This window comes from Raphanus sativus, chromosome 4 (assembly GCF_000801105.2).
Source record: "Raphanus sativus cultivar WK10039 chromosome 4, ASM80110v3, whole genome shotgun sequence".
Taxonomy (NCBI): domain Eukaryota; kingdom Viridiplantae; phylum Streptophyta; class Magnoliopsida; order Brassicales; family Brassicaceae; genus Raphanus; species Raphanus sativus.
The window spans coordinates 24,635,044-24,649,807 of record NC_079514.1 but is presented as its reverse complement, the minus strand read 5'-3'; the positions used below and the strand labels follow the sequence as shown (position 1 = coordinate 24,649,807).

General features: G+C 42.2%; 2 non-coding genes across 2 annotated transcripts; one reads left to right on the top strand and one right to left on the bottom strand.

Annotated features, from left to right (window-relative positions):
• Window positions 1-8,368: 8,368 nt before the first annotated feature.
• LOC130512081 (small nucleolar RNA R71) lies at window positions 8,369-8,475 on the bottom strand. Its single transcript, XR_008945642.1, has one exon. It is a non-coding gene; the product is annotated as a small nucleolar RNA R71 (small nucleolar RNA).
• Window positions 8,476-14,337: 5,862 nt separating this feature from the next.
• Window positions 14,338-14,445, top strand: LOC130512136 (small nucleolar RNA R71). The gene has a single exon (XR_008945697.1). It is a non-coding gene; the product is annotated as a small nucleolar RNA R71 (small nucleolar RNA).
• The last annotated feature ends 319 nt before the right edge of the window (window positions 14,446-14,764 follow it).

Genomic DNA, 14,764 nt, shown 5'->3' with positions numbered 1-14,764 from the left:
AAAGAGTGCTAGACATAGGGTTTCTATTCAGGAATGGAGATTATAATCTCTATAAATGCTTTAACAAGTTGCTTGCATGATACTATAGATCTCAGCCGCTTAACATATGTGATGAATCACTGGTTAAAATATCTAGATCTCTGGCCACACCTTTCGCATGATGACACAGAAAAAGAGTCGGTCGATATCCTTTTGAGATATCGAGCGATACACCTTTTGCGGCGCCGATCGATTCACCTGTCGGTATATCGATCGACGGCTTCTAGATCTGCCTAGGCGCGAGCCGAATATGACCACAAGGTCTCAAGGAGGAACTGTCGTTCTTCTCAACGGGAGACAAGCATCGCTCAAATGGATAATTCAAGATAATCTAAGATCCTAGTGATCTATGTTCTAGTTAGCTAATCTAAAACAAGCATAGGGTACAATCCATTTGATGAGTATCACAACTTAGCAATTATAGTTTGGGGCTAATCTCACAAACCTATTTAAACCCTAGATCTAACAAGTAGACTACTCAGACATAGCTAAGCAATTCATAACAATAGATAGATGAAAGAATTGCATAGATAGAATAAATTAGAAATACACAAGGAGATGAGAAATCTCTCCAATCTCTCTCAAACAAATAAAACTCTAGTCTCTCTCTTACACTCTCTGCTTTGAGGGTTGTTAAAAGCTTGCTTCTTTCGAAGGTTGCCGTCAAAAACACTTTGCAGGGGTATTTAAGCATTTCCATTAGGTTAAAAACTCGTCAGGGGCAATCTCGTAATTTGGTGAAGTCTTGGTGAAGTAGTCGGCTAAACCATTTCGTCCTCGATATCGATCGACAACACTATATGTGTATCGATAAATTATAATCTTCTAGTACGCGGATCTTCTCAGCTACATCGATCGACAACTCAAGATGAGTATCGATCGATTATAATCGCAATGTTGACTTCCGACTTAGTCTTGAATGGTCAACTCGGGTGTATCATCTCTTGTACTCCAAAATGCTCCAAAAATATCACTTTCTCACAAAATGCTCCTGAACCTGAAAACATACCTAACAGGCTAGAAAACAGATTAAATATATAATAAAACACTAGTATACCATGGTTAAAAACGGGTAAAATCCATGGTATATCAACTCCCCCGGACTTACTCCTTTGCTTGTCCTCAAGCAAAAACAGTAGTCTTTGGAAAAGGTTTGGAAATAGCAGAAACTCAAGGATTCAATATATTAAAGTCATCACTCTATGGGTTTGCAATTCATGTCTAAACATCCTAATCACAGAAGTTCATTATGCCTTATCCTAGCTTAGCAACCAAACTCATCTAGTCAACAGCTTATCAATTCTTATCTGACATTCCCCTCTACTAACCTCATTTCTTAACATAAAATAAAAATTCAGGCTTTACCTTGGGAGTATCGATCAAAGGACACATGGATTCAACTCAAACAAGTATCTGAACACACAGGTAGTCTTCTCTGATCCCTTTCTCCCCTCTTCTCTCTTCACTGAATCTCTTATTAGTTTCAATTTCAGCAGGTTTCGATGCCACATAGGTCATCTAGTCCATCTCATTGACATTTGCATTGTAACTCATACATTTTTTTGGCAAAGTGTAGCGAATAATGGGGTCGCATGAATCACTCCTACCCCTCGTTTCCACAATGTGTGATCATTCTTGAGATTTAGAATACTGGGGTCGCAGGAGACACTCCTACCCCTCTGCCTCTCAAGAAATCATTTCAATCTTTTATAACATAAACTTAGATCTCGAGATGCCGAAGAGAGAGAAGGAAGGGAACCAGAAACACACAAACTTTTTACCTTCCAGACTTGTAGGAGGATTCCGATCCAGTGATTTCCAAGCCCCAAGATAAGCAAATAAGTCAATATTAGTGTTGGAGGTCAGCTTTGGTTCCTTCAAACAATCTTAGCTAGTGAATATAGATGGCAAGTTGATCCACTTTAGCATCTTTAGTACTATCTGCAATCAGTAATCTAGAATGGTGCTAAAGAGTGGTCAGACGATTAAATATAAATCCATATCAATGTTCCTATAATACTTATGCGAAAAATAATTTTGAAAAATAATTTAAATAAAAACCAAAATAAAAACATATATTAGTAAACTCCCCCCCCAGACTTAAATTACACTGTCCCAGTGTAACACAGCTGGTGGTGAGGTAAATAAATAAAACATAATTAATAAATATAACAAGTTAGAATGAATAAACCTGATCGACAAGATGTCGATCGATTCGTAGTGGTATACGTCGATCGTTAGTAATGGTCGTGAGGTGTCGAGCGATATGAATGGTGAATGTCGGTCGATGGAATTATCATTCTACTTGGATCTAATAAAAATTGCAAAATAAATCCGAAAAAATAAAAGCAAAAATGAAAAATAAAATTAAATAAAGAAAAAGAAAACCTAATAGTGGGTTGCCTCCCACTCAGCGCTTGGTTATAGTCATTTAGCTTGAGTGTGGTAGGTGAGTGACTCATGGGGTGCAGTGGGAGTTGTTGTTTGCTGGTGGGCAAACACTTCCCTCATCTTTGGACTCAGCAGCAGTGAAGCTTCTTGTGGCATCACCTGATCTTGTCCATCTAGGAGATATCTTTGCTAAATCGGCTTTGATAACTTGCAACCTTCTGACCAAATCTTCTGTGTATAACTGATGCTGATAGAAGTCAAATCTAGAATGCTCAGGTAGTTCTGCATATTGGTCTCTGGCGTGCTGGTCTTGAATCTGTTGATCGTGATCTGCCAAAGCTGCGGTATCGATCGATTCTGAACGTTGGCCTTGGTGCTCAAGATTTCCCTGCATACTGTGTATCTCATTCTTCAAGAGACCAGTAGCTCTGCAAAGGTTGGTCACTCTTTCATTAAGAGTCTCCTCAATGTTATCACTTCTTTCTATGAGTCTCTCCTCCATAGAATTCATGGCTACGTACAGCTTATGTTTGATCTCATCAACTTCTGCTGTGGTGCATGCTCTCTTCGCTGGTGGTGGTTCGGTGTCGATCGATGTTGGTCGAGGCCTGTCGATCGATGCTTTGTTGCTGCCACGAAGATCAATATAAGCTTTAACTATGCTCATATCTCTTTCTAGCTTGTCCAGCTGTCGTGAAAGTGTATCCAGGTATCGCATGATAGGTGAACCCTAAAGATCATGCTTCTCTTCGTACAATTTCATCCTATTTTCCAGTTCTGCGAACCTCGTGTCGATCGACGATGAAGAATGGGTGTCGATCGCTGGAAAAGTAGCATTCTGAGCTTGGTCATTCTGGCGAATTGTGTCCAACTCTCTCTGTAGAAGATCTATCCTCTTGCTTAACCATTCGACATTGTTGTTGAGAGGGCTGTAGACGTCTCCAATCCGTGTATTGATGTAAGCAACCTCCCATTCATCTTTCTTAGGTGATGAACAGTCTGGTCGGTCCATGGGTGTAGTCTTGCCGATGTCGGCCGATGGTACAGGCACCCTGTCGGTCGATACTGGTGGCGTAGCCTCTTTCTCAAGCATGGTCAATATGTTTCCAAGCTCCACTCTTATCTCAGCCATATCATTCTGGAAGTCCTTGTACCTGACATCCAAAGGCTGGAAAGTGTCTTCCACCAATGTGTGCATGTTTGCCTCAAGGTGCGCCTGAGCTCTCCATACATCAGTCACCATATCATCTACCTCCTCTCTACTGTAGGGTACTGGTGGTGGTGTGTATGCATGGTAAGGGTGTGTGTGTATTGGAAGACGCAAGCAACCTCTGTGAAAAAGGGATGCTCTATCCAAAAGTCTCTTTACTTGATCCTTGGTAACATGGATGATCTCACCATCAACTCCTCTAGCATAGCCAAACTCATCTCTGTAGACACCATATTCATCCTTAGCCTCCCACTTGAATCTCCTTGATCCATTAGTATTGAAGGCACGTCGTCCAAACTCCAATCGTCTGTCGGGCGATCTGACTCTAGGTCCATCGATCGATCCGGGATATTCGCTGTCGATCGATGGTGTTGAAACGATGTCGATCGATGGTGTTGGTCGAGGTTGACCGAAGTGTTGAGGAACTGGTCCTCCCTTGTGTTGTTGTTGTGGTTGTCCTGGACGTGATTTAGGATGTCTGGATGGCTACGTTGTTGTGTGAACAGGTTCTCTGGTCCATTAGCAACTTGGAGGATGTCTGCTGTGTCTTCTCTAGTTATGTGCAGAACTCTTCCATCCATAGCTCTTGCATACCCATCTGTGTCCCTGAAAATTCCAAATTCATCAGGTGTTAGTGAAACGTTCCTGATATCGTAACGTTCATGAGATCTCGGTTGAGCTCTGTTGAAGGTGTCGATCGATGGGTGTGTGGTGGTGGCGATCGATGGTGCACGTCTAGCTGCACGGTTGGATCGATTGAACATGTTGTTGCAGTCTTCCATTGATGAATCTCTGAATGCTGGAAGCTGCTGGGTAGAAGGTGAAAAGTTTTGAATTTTCGTGGCTTGAGTTGTCAACCTTTTATACCCATGTGTTGCCCTAATCGGTGAAATTCCGATTTTGCCAGGGTTAATATCGATCGATATTATACTGGCAATGTCGATCGATGGACGATGTCGTTTTGCTGGATGAAGTAGATAATCGATCGATGGTGGGCGTTTAATGTCGATCGATTGTGGGAATCGAATTGCAAATCTGTCATTCTCCAAGTAATTTTCCCAAGCTCTCTCTTCCCAATAGTCTGCATCATGTTCTTCACTGTGGTCTCCACTGTGGGAAGAGGTGGCTATGTCTACTGCAAAACTCTCATGAAATCCGCTATCCGCCCAACTCCTTACTGAGTAATCATCTTCCTTTAGGTTGGGTGGGATGTCGAAATTCGGGTAGCAATGATCTGGTAGATCGAGTTCATCATCTGGTGGGTCTCTGTCGATCGATGATCCGTAGTTGTTGTCGATCTCCTCTGACTTGTAAGTGTCGATCGATGACGTTAAAGTATTGTCGATCGATCCCGAGTACTCTGTCTCGTACTCGACTTCACAATGACAAACTGCGATTATACCAGTATCATCTTCCTTACCACTGATTTGGCTTGTGGTTTGCCAAGTTTGACAGGGTCGTAGTGGATCTCTGGATCTATCATAGTCAAGCATATCCTGTTGGTGTTCATGTCACATATGGCTCCTACTGTAGCCATAAATGCTCTTCCAAGTAAGAGGGAAGAGTTCCAGTTTAGCTTGATATCTAGGACATGAAAATCCACAGGGACGATAGCATCACCAATATGTACCTCGAGGTCTTTGATGAAGCCTCCAGAGTTTATCTGAGAGTAATCCACGAAAGTGAAGATCTCTGGTGAAGGCTCTACTTGCAGACCCAGATGGTCTGCCATGACCTTTGGTAAGATGCTGACTGATGAACCAGTGTCACATAGTGCATGAGGAAATTCAATACCTTGTATCACACAGGGTATTACAAACTTCCCAGGATCACTCTTCTTTGGCAAAGTAATCCTCCTCTTCATATCTTCTCTGACATTGTCAAACCTTCTCCTAATGTCAGTTTCAGTCTCCCTTGTTTCTCTGAAGAACATCCACAATCTCTTTGTGAAATAAACCTCCTCAAAAGGTTTCTCTGGTGGGATTCCGATAACTCTCTTAGTGAAACCATCAATCTCCTTTTCATTAGCTTCCCTCTTAAGGTTTTTAGGAATCTTTTCCTTCCTACTCCTTAACCTTCTTCCTTCAGTTTCCTCTGATGTACGTGTAGTGTCTGAAGGGTTACCAGTGATTCCGGTAGGGTTAGCTTGTGGTTTCGGTGTGGGTCTGAGTGCATTGATTCGGTTGCTGTCTATCGATGGTAGTTGCACTTGGTATGTGAGAGGTGTGTGTTGATCGATAGGTGGAGAAAAGGGTCGATCGATACGGTTCTCTTCTATGTGTCGATCGATGAGTGGCTCGTCCCGTCGGTCGATATCTTCGTAGGTGTGGGTGGGTGGGTATGGATGAGAAGCCGTGAATTCAGCATGTATCAATATCCTAACCGCTTTGCAGTCTGCAATCGTATCCGGAAATGACATCGTCGATGTCGATCGATGTGGACTAGTTGGTGTCGATCGACACCATTGTGATCCACCGAGACTTAGTGAACTTTCCACTTCAAAGTCTCCTTCTTGTAGCTTCTCCTGTTTCACCACTTGCCAGAAATCATCATCTATGATAGCATTGACGTGGTGTTTCCTATTTCCTTCCACTACTTCCTTAGAAGTTCCAATCCTCCTGATAGAGTCTTTAGTGTGGACAATCTGTGTCTCAAGTTTCTTAACTTGAGTGCATGATATCTTGTGTATTTCATGGTTTTAACCATCTATTTTGCATTCATTTTGATTATTTAAGTTAGTGTTTAGGTTTGTCTAGGTTGCATTGCATGGTGTTTATGTGTTTTCAGGTTTGGAGAAGTACTAATCAGATTTTGGAGTTTAAGAAGTCATGAAACGTCCAAATGGTGAGTAATGGTGCGGTAGCAGGGAACCTTCACGGGCAAATGGAGGATGCGACGAACCATGACGACCGCAGGCAACCATCGCAGGTGAAGGCAGGTCGCGACGAGAGTTCGACGAATCCGACCAGAGCGTTTCGCGGGCTGTCATCGCAGGAAGAAGAGGGCGCGGCCTTGGCATGCGTATCGCGGCCTACTTTCGCGGGTTTGAGGAGGCTGCGGCCAGAGTTTAAAACAGACTTTATCCAGCTTCTATTTGGGTCGGCCCAGGATTGTTGGGTTGACCCGGTTCGAGTTTTAGCTTAGTATAAATACATTTTAGACCTAAAGGTTATCATATCTTGTTTTCTCTGTAAACACATTTGCTATTTTGGTGAAAGACTAAAACTTTAGCTTCTCTTCATCTTTATCTCTTGTGTTTATTGATCAATCTTGACCACTAAGCATGATTAACCTTCAATCATCCATGGGTTTTGGGTTATTCATGTCTATTAGTGAGTAGTTACCTTTTGGATTCATGGGCTAGGGTGATTAGGGTGATTAAGTGAAGATCTAGGGTGTTTAGTGTTAGATCTCTTGTTTCCTTGCTTGTCTACTACTCTTACTGCTAGATTTAAGTTGGCCTCTTTAACCTAGAGCTCTAGACATTTTCCACCCACAAGGTGTTTGATGAAATGTCTGAACCAAGTAGAGCTTGCTCTAAACTTGCCTTACACAAAGACCATTGTGTTAAGGGAGCTTAGATAGTTAATAGACTCATCCTTAATGATTGCTTAGATCTTTTAGGCTCAAAGACCTTTGATGTCTAGTTGATTAAAGCAAATGAGCATTCTTCTTAACCATAGAGCTTGCTTATTTCAGTGTTCTAGACTTAAGGAAGTCTTTTGATTGAAAGTTTGCCACCCTTAGATTGGATCTTAATCAATTGAAATCAAATGCCTAGCCCCATGAGTCCTATTGTCCCAGATTGATTGAAAGCTTGTTCCTTTATTGCATTTTAGTATAGTTCTAGTTCACATCATCATTCAAAACCTGTTTGCACTTAGATTAAGCATAGATTTGTATTCTCAGTGCATTGAAATCACATAGGATTGGTTCGACATCTCACATACTACTTCATTTGATAGGGACCTGGAAAGTCCTGTTATCAAATTGGCGCCGTTGCCAAGTTCTATTGTGATTTTGACATTGGGATTTAGTCATATGCTTGAGACTAAGTCATTTTTTATTATTATTGTGATATTGGCTCTGCTTTTTCCTCTTTCTTTTTCATTTCAGGTGTATGAACTTGAGAAGTAGAGGGACTACAAACCTCACTCCTCTGGTATCAAACATCCGGGCTTTGGAAAGAGAGAATACAAGAAGAAGGAGAGAAGAGGAGCAACAGGCTCATTTCAACAGATTGGGTTTTGATATAGCTCACCATCAGAACCCGAATCAAGATAGAGAGATCCCCTTGGAAGCTGCCCAAGAGAGAAATGGTCAAGGAGCTGCCAACCTTCGACCACAACACCCATAGCGCCAAGCTCGCGCTATTGGAACCTATGATCGCCCTCATATTCATGGTCATATGTTGGGAATCAGAGCACCTGCTGTGGAGAACATCAACTTTGAGATCAAGTCAGGACTGCTCAACACCATTGAGAACAACAAGTATCATGGTCTTGCTACTGATGATCCTTTTGACCACTTGGACAAGTTTGATAGCTACTGTGGTTTGTCCAAGACCAATGGAGTGTCAGAAGATGCTTTGAAGCTCAGGCTCTTTCCTTTCTCTCTGGGAGACAAGGCAAGACAGTGGGAGAAGTCTCTCCCAAGCGACTCTATCACTACTTGGGATGAGTGCAAGGAAGCCTTTCTAGACAAGTTCTTTTCCATCTCAGGACAGCTAAGATCAGGAATGAAATCTCTGGGTTTCAGCACAGGAACTTAGAAAGTTTCAGTGAAGCATGGGAGAGATTCAAAGGCTACCAAGCTCATTGCCCACACCATGGCTTCTCCAAAGAAAGCTTGTTGAGTACCTTCTACAGGGGAGCTATACCACAGTGCAGAAACAGACTTGATACAGCCAGCAATGGATTCTTCTTGGGCAGAAACGAGGTGGATGCAGAGGAGCTGATAGAGAACATGGCCAAGAGTGACTCAGTATACAGTGAGGATCATGATAGAGTAGTCAACAGAAGTGATGATCAGCAGACCAAGAAAGAGCTCAAGTCTTTGGAAGAGAAGCTGGACCTACTTCTTCCCAACAAAGCTAAGCTGGATCAGATGCAATCAGTTGGGGAACAGCAACAAAAGCAGGTTGCTGCGATCAAGAAGATTGATGGCTTGGAAGGACATGAAGAGGTGTGCTTTATTAACAACAATGGAACTTGGTATAGGAAAGAGCCCAACTTTCAATACCAAAACAACTACCAGCAAAAGCCCCTCTACAACAACCAACAAGGTGGTTATCAAAGCAACCAGCCTACTCAAGCTAGAGGAAGCTCTTCTCAAGCTCAAGTTCCAAGTTCAACCACAGAATCTATGTTCAAACAAATCCTAGAAACTCAAGGGAAATTTGCTAAGGACATTGGAGATGAGTTCAAGGCTGTTCATGCCAAGATTGATGGAACTTATTCTGACCTCAACAACAAGTACATGCAACTTGCCTCTCACGTCAAAGTTTTAGAGAGCCAGGTTGCTTCTTTGCCTTCATCCTCCAAGCAGCCTATGGGAACTCTACCAGGGAAAGCAGAGGCAAACCCAAGAGAACATTGCAATGTTCTCCTCTCTAGTGACACTTCTCAGGTCGCCAACTACGAGAGAGAGGTAGATGAGATTGAAAGATTGGTGTTTGGACCTGAAATTGAACAGGTTGAGCATGTGGTTGTTGCAACAGCTGAGTCCAAGATAGTGCAAGAAGCTGACAGGATAGTTGCAGCAAAGGTTGAGCAGAGCAGAGAGCACAAGGCTGAGAAACCAGTTGAGAGAAGATCTGATCAGAGGCTGAATGTGGTGAAGCTGGAAGACACTGAGGTTGAGCTATCCCCTTATGACAAGCTCCCTTTTCCAGAGAGATTCCTCACCAAAGCTCAAAAGAAGGTGGTCTCCAAATTCAGAAAAGACTTGAGTGATATTGGAGTAAGGCTTCCAGAGATTCACAACATGCAAGCTCCTCATGTCCAGATGATGCTCATCAAAGACATTCTAGACCACCAAGCTGAAGTAGCAGAGCTCCTGGACATCTCTACACTCAAGCTTGATCCACCAATCCCACCCAAGTCCCTCCCTAAACTAGGACACCAAGGGATGTTCACTTTGCGTTGCTCCCTTGGAAAGCTTAACTTTGATGATGCTCTAGTGGATTCTGGTGCAAGTGTGAATGTGATCTCACTTGAGGTGATGAAGAGTCTAGGGATTGAGCACATGCTACAAGACACATCTCAGCTCCAATTTGGGGATTCCTCTTCTACAACCCCAATTGGTATCATCAAGGATTTCCCTTTGAAGCTTGGAGCATGCATCATCCCTATAGACCTCACTGTTTTGAAAATGGCAACTGGGAAGATAGTCCCATTGATCCTTGGCACTCCATTCCTCACAACAGTGGGAGCTTGCATAGACTTTGCCAACAACAAAGTTACACTCCTAAATGTGAACAAAGCTGTCTCCTACCCTCTTCAATCACCTAAGTTGAAACCTGAGTATTGTGGCATAATAACTTGTGGAGCATCCTCCATTGGGAAGACAAAGGCTGAGCTAAGTGGTATTGAGAAAGAGGTTCTTGGTGAAGAGTCCCCTAAGGAGAAGTGTGATGAGCACTTTGACAGTGCTCAAAAGGAGGATGTGAGTGAAGCCACAAAGGCCTCCCATGGCAAGAAGAAGATTGTGAAGGAATCTCAGCCTCCACCTCTTGAGAAGACTCCTCACACCCTCACTCTCCACCCAATGAAACTCAAGGATGGAGCCATTGAGTACAAGATCAAGTGCAAGGGAAGGTTCTAGCCATTCTCAAGTGCAAGAGCCATCTTCACTCCTCAGCTTCAAAATGATCCCATCAAGCTCCAAGAGATACTCTCTCAGGTCCTCACCATCACTCTTGAAGGTGGGAAGGATCCTCCTTCTCACTAGTACAAGAGAAAAGGTAGTCAAGCTAGTGACTCAAAACAAGCTCACTTGGGAGGAATTCCCATGGTTATCCTTGTATATAAATTTGCTATTTCATTTCTTTATGTTTTCAATAAGTGTGGCAGAAGTTTCAGGCCAGCTCAAAGCTCAAGCTTTAGACACCCATTACCACACTTCACTCTCCACTTGAGGTATCACTCCAACCCTTCTTTGTACATACCATTGCTTTTATCATATTTTCGGTATCTTCTTCTCTCTTATTCACACAGAGACTGTGTGATTTAAGTGTGGGGGAGGTACCAAGTATTTGATCATGTTTGCTTTGTTGATTGTGCGTCTCATGCATTGCATTGTACATTCATATATGCATAAAAAGCCATAAAATTAAAATTTTGAAAAGTGCATAAAGAATCATGTAGTTGCATCACTTGCATTCTTAAGATTGAGTCTAGATCATATATGTTGCATTCACTTGCATATGGAGCAGCTGTTGATAATGCCTTGTAAAGAACACTTGTTTGCACTGAATTTGACACCCTAGTTAAGCATATCAAGTAGCTTAAGCATCTCTTTAAAACCTTGCACGCTTCAAGCCTTGAAAACTCTTCTTGAAACTTGTATGCTTGCTTGCCATTGGCATTGTTCTGAAAACCAGCTCCAAACTTAACTTAGGCTTAAATGAACTTAATTTCTCTCGCTTATGGGCATTTTCATACTTGATCATGGTTCTCATACACATTTGGGTTATCTTTTTCCATTGTACCACTCTTTGTTAACCCAAATGGTACTCCCTCACCCTTGAACCCTTACCTTTCTTTGAAGCCAGCATTGTTTTGCATGAGTGAGGCCTTTTCTGATAGCTTGTCATGTGCAAAATCTTGAGAGCATTGGAGGCGACATGGATTTGTTCTCATCTCTTGCTAGCATAGGATCATGATTTGAGCTAGCTTCTAGGATGATGGTTGGGTTTATGTCCTATATAAGCTTGTGTCTTGGGTTTGGGTAGTGAGAAAGTTGAGAAAGATGAGCAAAAGAGTGTAGATTGATAAGAAAAGCCTTAGGGGCCTTAGAATAAAAAAAAAAAAGAGCTCTTGATTGTGTTGTTTGACTCCTTCCCCCTAAAAAAAAAAAGAAAAGAAAAGAAAAAAAAATGATAAGAAGAATCAATAAGATAGTGGGGAAGGGAAAGTAAGAGCTAAGCATTGAGCAAAGTTTGTCCCTAGTGACTAAGTAAAAAGAAAAGAAAAAGAGAAATTTGTTCATTGGGGTAGACATGAAAATGAGTTGCCATTTGGGTTATGGAATGAAGTGATTGGGGATAGATCTTGTAATCACTTAGGAAAATGGTAGAATGATGAGAATGGATCCATGTATGCATGAGTTGCTTCTAATCTTAGATAAATTTTGCATAATGATCAAGCTCCTTGTTCTTGAGTGATAACTACTTTAAAATGATGCATTTGAACCCTTCTCTTCTTTCACTTTAAACCATTTGTTTACCTAGCCAAATGATTGAGATCATGTGCCCATTTGTGAGAATCCACCTTGTGTATGTGTGTGTGAATCAATGTGAGAGCTGGTAGGAAGACTTGTTGGTTGATGAGTATTGCATCTTGTGTAAAGGCATAGGAGTATCTTGATAGGCCTAGAGAAGCTAGAGTGTAATAAGAGAGTTGCTCATGCTATTTGCTATGTTTCTTTAGGATGTCAAGTTGAGTGCTCTAAGTGTTTCTTTTGCTTATGTGCTCCCCCTTTCAAACCTCTTCTCCATCTTGATCTTGAAAGTTTACTTGTGGACAAGTAAAGGTCTAGTGTGGGGGAGTTGATATCTTGTGTATTTCATGGTTTTAACCATCTATTTTGCATTCATTTTGATTATTTAAGTTAGTGTTTAGGTTTGTCTATGTTGCATTGCATGGTGTTTATGTGTTTTCAGGTTTGGAGAAGTACTAATCAGATTTTGGAGTTTGAGAAGTCATGAAACGTCCAAATGGTGAGTAATGGTGCGGTAGCAGGGAACCTTCGCGGGCAAATGGAGGCTGTGACGAACCATGACGACCGCAGGCAACCATCGTAGGTGAAGGCAGGTCGCGACGAGAGTTCGACGAATCCGACCAGAGCGTTTCGCGGGCTGTCATCGCAGGAAGAAGAGGGCGCGGCCTTGGCATGCGTATCGCGGCCTACTTTCGCGGGTTTGAGGAGGCTGCGGCCGGAGTTTAAAACAGACTTTATCCAGCTTCTATTTGGGTCGGCCCAGGGTTGTTGGGTTAACCCGGTTCGAGTTTTAGCCTAGTATAAATACATTTTAGACCTAAAGGTTATCATATCTTGTTTTCTCTCTAAACACATTTGCTATTTTGGTGAAAGACTAAAACTTTAGCTTCTCTTCATCTTTATCTCTTGTGTTTATTGATCAATCTTGACCACTAAGCATGATTAACCTTCAATCATCCATGGGTTTTGGGTTATTCATGTCTATTAGTGAGTACTTACCTTTTGGATTCATGGGCTAGGGTGATTAGGGTGATTAAGTGAAGATCTAGGGTGTTTAGTGTTAGATCTCTTGTTTCCTTGCTTGTCTACTACTCTTACTGCTAGATTTAAGTTGGCCTCTTTAATCTAGAGCTCTAGACATTTTCCACCCACAAGGTGTTTGATGAAATGTCTGAACCAAGTAGAGCTTGCTCTAAACTTGCCTTACACAAAGACCATTGTGTTAAGGGAGCTTAGATAGTTAATAGACTCATCCTTAATGATTGCTTAGATCTTTTAGGCTCAAAGACCTTTGATGTCTAGTTGATTAAAGCAAATGAGCATTCTTCTTGACCATAGAGCTTGCTTATTTCAGTGTTCTAGACTTAAGGAAGTCTTTTGATTGAAAGTTTGCCACCCTTAGATTGGATCTTAATCACTTGAAATCAAATGCCTAGCCCCATGAGTCCTATTGTCCTAGATTGATTGAAAGCTTGTTCCTTTATTGCATTTTAGTATAGTTCTAGTTCACATCATCATTCAAAACCTGTTTGCACTTAGATTAAGCATATATTTGTATTCTCAGTGCATTGAAATCACATAGGATTGGTTTGACATCTCACATACTACTTCATTTGATAGGGACCTGAAAAGTCATGTTATCAGTGCAGATGGTGTCTATCCTCGTGGTCAGATTGTTAAAGACAGAATCAATCTTCCCATTGAAGTCTACTGTAAGCTTCTGCTGACCTTCCAGAACTCTATCAATCATGGCATCAAACTTACTCTCCTGGGTGGGTGGCGGTGGGTTTTGGTAAGCTGAGTTGCCGTAGTTCCTTGTGTTGGTGAAGGGTTTCTGATACTGTGAACTCTGGTTGTAGTTACTCTTCTGACCACTGCCAAAAAAATTTTTGTTTCCACTCTGGTTTCCATATCTCTGAAATCCAGTACCTCCAATGTAGTTCACATCTTCCTCTGTATCATCCTCTCTAGCCTCTCCTTCTTCAGCTGAGCAGACTGGCTGCCCCAGAAATGCATGTAAAGCATCTATCTTGGCTCTGACTTCATTCATCTGGTCTTCCCCGATGGCTGCAACCGATTTCTTCTTGTCAGAGTCAGTGTTCTTGGTGCTGCTGCTGTTGGCTAGGTTCTCAATAAGTCTCACAGCCTCTATTGGATTCCTAGTGTTGAAGTTCCCCTCACTAGCAGTATCAAGAGCCATCTGATACCGTAAGGCGATACCTCTGTAGAAAGTGCTTAACAGCTACACTTCATTGAATCCATGGTGTGGACAGTCTCGCTGGAAGAACTTGAATCTGATCCATGCGTCTTTAAAAGTCTCACTAGGCTTTTGCGCGAAAGTAGCGATTTTGCTTCTTAAGTCTTCAGCGCGTGCCTCATCAAAGAAATTACGCAGGAAGGCGTTTTTGATGTCGGCCCAGGATGTCAGTGATCCTGTAGGTAGCTGCTTGAGCCAGTGCGAAGCTTCTCCAATAAGTGAGTATTTGAAGAGCTTGCAGAGTAGGTAGTCCTCGGGGACTCCATCCATACGAATAGTAGCGATAAGATCCTCGAACCTCTCCAGATGGTCCATAGGATGCTCGTGTGATTGCCCTGAATAAGGTATCTAAGACACGAGAGAGTAGTACTGAGGCTTGAGCTCGAAGTTCGGCTTCTGAATCTCTGGAAGTCGAATAGCTGATC